The 6,018-nt window shown below is 37.8% G+C and overlaps 1 pseudogene; it reads left to right on the top strand.

Annotated features, from left to right (window-relative positions):
* The first annotated feature begins 596 nt into the window (after positions 1–596).
* On the top strand, positions 597–1,979 carry LOC149459349 (uncharacterized; annotated as a pseudogene).
* Positions 1,980–6,018: the final 4,039 nt, after the last annotated feature.

Below are 6,018 nucleotides of genomic sequence, written 5' to 3'. Positions count from 1 at the left end.
TGTGCAGCAGTCCTGTTGGATAGAGCATTGTTGCAATGAAGCTTTGGTACACTGAAACCTCTATACCCTTTTTTTATCTGTTGGAAGAGAGTTTAGATCGGGGGGAATTAATTCACTAGACAGACTATTCTTTTCAGAATTTTATTCTAACCTGGAGTAATGGGGGGCTAAAGGGAAAAACTAGAAAAAGTGTGAACACAAACCTAATGACACCTTCACGTAACCTTTTATATTAAAATGACATTTGATAGAAATAATGAACCCCTGTTTTTGATATAAACAAAGACCACAGCAATTCCTTTTGTTTTTCTGAGTGCAAACAAAGAAATTAAGCAGAAGTTTTTAGACAAAGTATATGGTGAAGCTAAGAATGTGGATCCAGCACAGGATTCATTCTCTAGTTGCCAACATATCAAAGACTATATGTTCCCCCGACAAATTGTACTGACTTTTAAGGCAACTCAAAACAAATGATATAAACATTAGTTATATTAAGATACAATTAATTATTTTTGTGTATTTTGAGTGTTATATTTTTGTCCTCTAGATTTGTTTTTATGGAAAATTATTGTTTTTTTATTTGGTTACTGGCAATAATGATCACATTTCAAGGAAAAGAATGGGATAACCTCATGTCAGGCTATTATAGAGATTTTGGTAAGAAAGAATCTGTAGACTCAGAGATATCCACTCTGTTGTTTCAACTCAGCAGAACAATCGAGAAAAAGGCTGCATTCTATTGGCATGTAATATGCTTTGAGCAATATATTAAAAAAGACATTAATCCCATGGGTGTGCGTACACAAATTTTCCCAACCCTTGATGAATTAGATGACACCTTCAAAAAGGAGTGGGAAAATAATTTACAACAATGTACACAAACGATGATGCGTTTACTCATTAATGAATATAAAAAACACATGACGAAATTAGATAAAGAAATTGATCTCATCAATAACAAACTTGTACCTTTTAAAACATGCCCCCAATTCCTAGAGCAGGAGAAAAATACCAAATGTCATCTGGATAATTTTATGAAAGACATCCTGGTTACTAAAGACAAAAAGTTTTGGAAAGATAAATTTGGCCTTCCAGGAGGTACAGGCATATAGATGGAACTTCAGAAACAAAAATGGTAGGGGATTTAACCTAGGCATGCCACAGAATGAAGGAAGGAGAGACTTCTTCTCATCAGTTAATTCCTCTCTATCTTCTCAGATGATTGTTAGACATCAAGGCCCACGAACATTTAAGCGATTTGTACCAGATGATGGTCAGGACAATCAAGTTAAAAAATGTACTTTGGAGGGCCCCCCTTTACATAACATGGAGAATCATTTTCCTGGGGCCATTTTGGTGGCGGGTGCAGGTAATGCATGTAATGACCCCCTCGCCTCTCACCCCCTTAGGCCTTTGGGGAACAGCCCCCATACTACAGTTAACTACTCTTCCCAATCACATAATATGGCTTCTTCTCCTATTCCTTTTAATTCTACTGAGACTTTTTTAGACCCCATATAGGGAGGACTGTAGCCAATAATGGGGAATCTCCATGCACTAAGAAATCTAAATTCAAATGTGAATGTAACATCATTAATCTCTCCCAACATATTCTTTTTAATGATGAAATCCAGCTACTTACAAAAGGTCTTAGCTTTTGTCCTGACCAAAATGTCAATAAGTTTGAAGTTTTGAAAGATCTACAACTATTTTCACGCCAGCTTATTTTAAAAAGTACATTCTCTAAAGATCTTAGTCAATATAAATCAACTTCTGATCAACAGGTCCAGGCCCTTGAGGACCTTATAACACTCCTCAATGAAGCACCCCCAGCCTATCTTTTTGATCATCTGGATATTGAGATTCTACTTAATCAACACATTAGTCCTGAAAACTCTGAATTTAGTTCTTCTATACTTAGAAAAAAGTCATACAAATTCCCATCTTTAAGTACTCAGTCACATAAGCAAGATCAATAATTGAACAAATTTGTTGTTCTGGCATTGGAATACATTTTAACTCACAATATCTTTATTTTTGAGGGTTCCCACTACCTCCAGGTGCAGGGCGTGGCCATGGAGACATGCTGCACCCCATCCTATGCCAATCTGTACCTGGGGGAGTGGGAATGCACCTTTTTTGCGAACGAAGAGTGGGGTTCTTTGACCAATCATATCACAATGTGGTATCACTACATATATGATATTTTCCTCATCTGGGAGGAACCCCCTGACCTACTCCTACGTTGTGTTGATGCTATGAACAAGAATACCAAGATGACTTATGATCTTGCTATGATTACTTTTTTAGACATCACAATTAATAAAAATTCAAATGGAAATCTTACAAGCAACCTTTATAGGAAAGCCACAGCAGGTAACACAATTCTCCATGCTCAGTGTTCACACCCTCGGTCACTTATCTCATCAATTCCATACAGTCAGTACTTGCACCTTAGATGCAATTGTTTGAACGATGGAGCAGCCAAATTGAAAGAGAGATTACTCCAAAGGGGCTATACCCCTACATGTCTCAAAAAAGCTTTTAGAAAAGCCAAAGCGAAATCCAGACAGGATCTCCTGTTTTCCAAAAAATCTTCCCCCAAAAAAACAAGAAGCGTCAGCATTATTATGAGATATACTAAACAGCACCAACATATTAGAAAAATCTTTCAGAGATACTGGCATCTCTTGCAACTAGATCTGTCACTTAGTCCCCATATTTTGGAGAATCCTACAATAACCTACCATAAAGCAAAATCTTTGAAAGACTATCTGGTACATAATGATTTTGTAGGTTTCTCCAAAAAAGACCCCTGTAAAAACTTGGGCACCTTTAGATGCAGGGGTTGTCCTTGTTGTCAATACATGAATACTGACAGCAATACCATTCTACCAAATGGGAATAGATATAGGCCTCAACACTTTGCCAATTGTAAGACTGTAGGAGTAGTCTATCTTTTAAGCTGTGACTGTGGAGGTTTCTATATCAGAAAAACAAAACTTGAATTCTGCAAACGAGCATATCGCCATATTTCCAGTATGAAATCAGTGAATCCTGATCTGCCTCTAGGTCGCCACATTAGAGATATTCATGGTGGAAAGTGAGCTACACTCGGGATTACCCTGCAGCGTTGCTCAGGGATTCCCTCCAGCACTTACCTTGTCCTTTGCTCCCGCGATGTCCCCCCTGCAGCGTCCCCGTCCATCTCCTCCAGCCGATGCCAGCATCCCTCTTCCGGGTTCCGTTCCCTGCGAGTGTCGGGACATACAGGACGTACGGGGGACAGAACCGGCGGGAAATTCAAAAATTTTTAAATGTGACATTCACTCAATACACTAAAATCTCATAGTATAATATTACTGTATCAAAGCATTTCACATACATTTTGTCCCTGTGCTTGCCTGTGCCCTGCCTGCATTTTTACTGTTATTTCTGCCTGGCAACTAAGAAACGTCCACGGCGTCCAAAAAGCATCCCTTTAGGTCCAAAGCTGTGTTAGACCAGCTAGAGAACAGCGATAGTAAATTAGAACTACTTGCAGAATTGAGTGATAATGATTCGTGGGGAAAATCGTCATCAGACACTGAAAACAATTTTGCGACTAAGATCAGTGATGTGCGAACTTGGCGCTCTATTTCAAATTTCAGTGTTTTTGGTTTAATTACATTATTTAATTAAATGTATTATTATTTTATTATTATTTTTTATGATTATTTATTATATTATAATTTATTATTTCGTGTTTAAAATTTTATCATACCTGGGATGTTTACTAGACTCTTGTTCGGACAGATTTCAGTGACTTATTCCTAAGAATTACAGGCATACAATAAAAAAACAACATATTTCCATGCAAAAAAATTTACTGCTTTGAGCACAGAAATACTGACATAATCAGTGGGAAAGATCATTTTAGGCATATGTCCATCCTTGTATGTCATTTTGCATATTTATGGGGTTTCCCTTCCCAGATTTTTGGACCTTGAAGTATAATCTACATATTTTATAATTTCCCAGATTTGAGACACTGGGTTTCATGCTTGCCAGTTTTATGCATTATACATTGATCATGTCTGTATTTAGCCTGTTTATATTCAGCTGTATTGTCTATTTCAATGACCAGCTTGTATGCATGTTTCTCTTTGCCACTACTAGATGTCACCATGGTGTGATCCAGAGCCTACAAACTTGGGAGTCCTTGATTGGTTCTTCCCCTGTTTTTTTCAGTGTTTTTTCTCCATTTATTCACGACCGGCCCTATTTATTTTCCAGCAGTCCTTGAGAGGAAGTGGTGGGTTGCACCATCCACTTCCCTCCTTTCTGGGCATATCCATCCTGCCCTATTACTAGTGTCTGCCAGTCTGCTGGAATTGTGTGCCGGTTAGGCGCCTACGCGTGATGTCATCCTGCCCGTGGATGCCTCGGGGTTGTCACCATGACAGTGGAACTGCGCATGTGCAGTTCATGTCACATACTGCGCATGCATGGACGTTCTGACGGCATATTTAAATCTTGATCCATGCAGTACACAGCAGACCTTCTGATGTATAAGTTGCCACATCACGATGAGCTTGCCTCATGAGACTTAATTGGGGATCTAGGTAAGAAAGGGCTACTCTTACACTTTTTCCTTGAACAACTAATCTTTTTGGGAGGATCTGATGGAGTAGTCAAAAAGCCCCCTGCTGAATTTGACTTTCTGTTTCTATGCGGTGTACCACTGACATCAAATCATGCATTGGACTATTATCCATATCCAGTGCTTTTATAAGAAGACCTTTGTGTTAGTGTAAATGAATTCTTACATGTACCTAGATCTATACATACAGTCTATCCAGTATCCTGTCTAGATTCTGATAGGATTTGAACTGTCTGAACAGCATTAAGTGCAGGGAGCCCGTGGCTACTGTAGAGCCTATATATTTATACTTATACATATATATATATATATATATATATATATATATATATATATACACCCTCACTATTGAAAGTTCATAAACATAGATCTATATATGTTTTATATTTAATATCTTGCTTAGTTTCCTGATAGGGCCTGAATTGTCCGGACAATATTAGGTGAAGGGAGCCCGTAGCTACTGTGGAGCTTATATACTTATATCTAAACATATGCATATGCCTTCACCCTTAATAGTCTTTTATGTTGATATGCTATTTCATCTTAGTAAACCCATCTTATATATAACAAAGTTTGTTATTTTTTGACTTCTTAGATTTTTTATATGACATTTATTTGTTTGATCATTTCTATTGTAAGCCATGAGGGCATATAGTGTAGTAAATGCTTATATTATGTTCTTATAGACTCATTTTTGGCCATCTTTAGCCACTCAAGTGGTCCCGCTGTCCATATCACGGTAATCCCTGTGTGAGAAATTCACTTTGGGGGTTAGTTTCCCCTCCCCCCCCCCATGAGCCCTCTTTCCATCTAGCCCTGGTGCACTGAGGTGTTGATGGTGAGTATATCAAGAGAAGATCTTGCAATTATGGCGAGCTAAGTTACAAAATACAATTGGATGGTATGTAGGATTTTTTGACTGTATATCATTAGTGATGTTATTGTTAATTTTCATTCATGTCCACTATATTCTGTAGAATGTTTCTGGGCCATCATTCCCCTTCAGCATACCCCTGAAGAAAGACTATTGCTCTGAAACGCGTTGGGTCTTTTCAGATGAAGTTTACTCAGTTTTCGCTATCTTCTGGTTTACAGGAGAGGGTGAATACCAATTTTCAGCCTACAGCAAGCGTACAGGCATTTTTGCAACTTCCCTGTATGTTTGATATTAACATTTGTGCTATGAGTTAAACTATGATGTTTCACAACAATTGTGTGATAAAACTATAGAGATGTTTATATAATTTGTTTTGAGCTGCCTTAAAAATCCCAGTACAATTTGTTGGGGAACATATCTTTTGGTGAAGCTAAGGGTGCTGCAAAATACTAATATGGAAACGTATTTCTTTTTGTTTGATTGTAAATAATTTCCAGTA

The sequence above is a fragment of the Staurois parvus genome, unplaced genomic scaffold (genome assembly GCF_062004578.1).
Source record: "Staurois parvus isolate SC_StPar_1 unplaced genomic scaffold, SC_StPar_1.0 ptg000262l, whole genome shotgun sequence".
Classification (NCBI taxonomy): domain Eukaryota; kingdom Metazoa; phylum Chordata; class Amphibia; order Anura; family Ranidae; genus Staurois; species Staurois parvus.
This window is presented reverse-complemented; position numbering and strand designations above follow the sequence as displayed.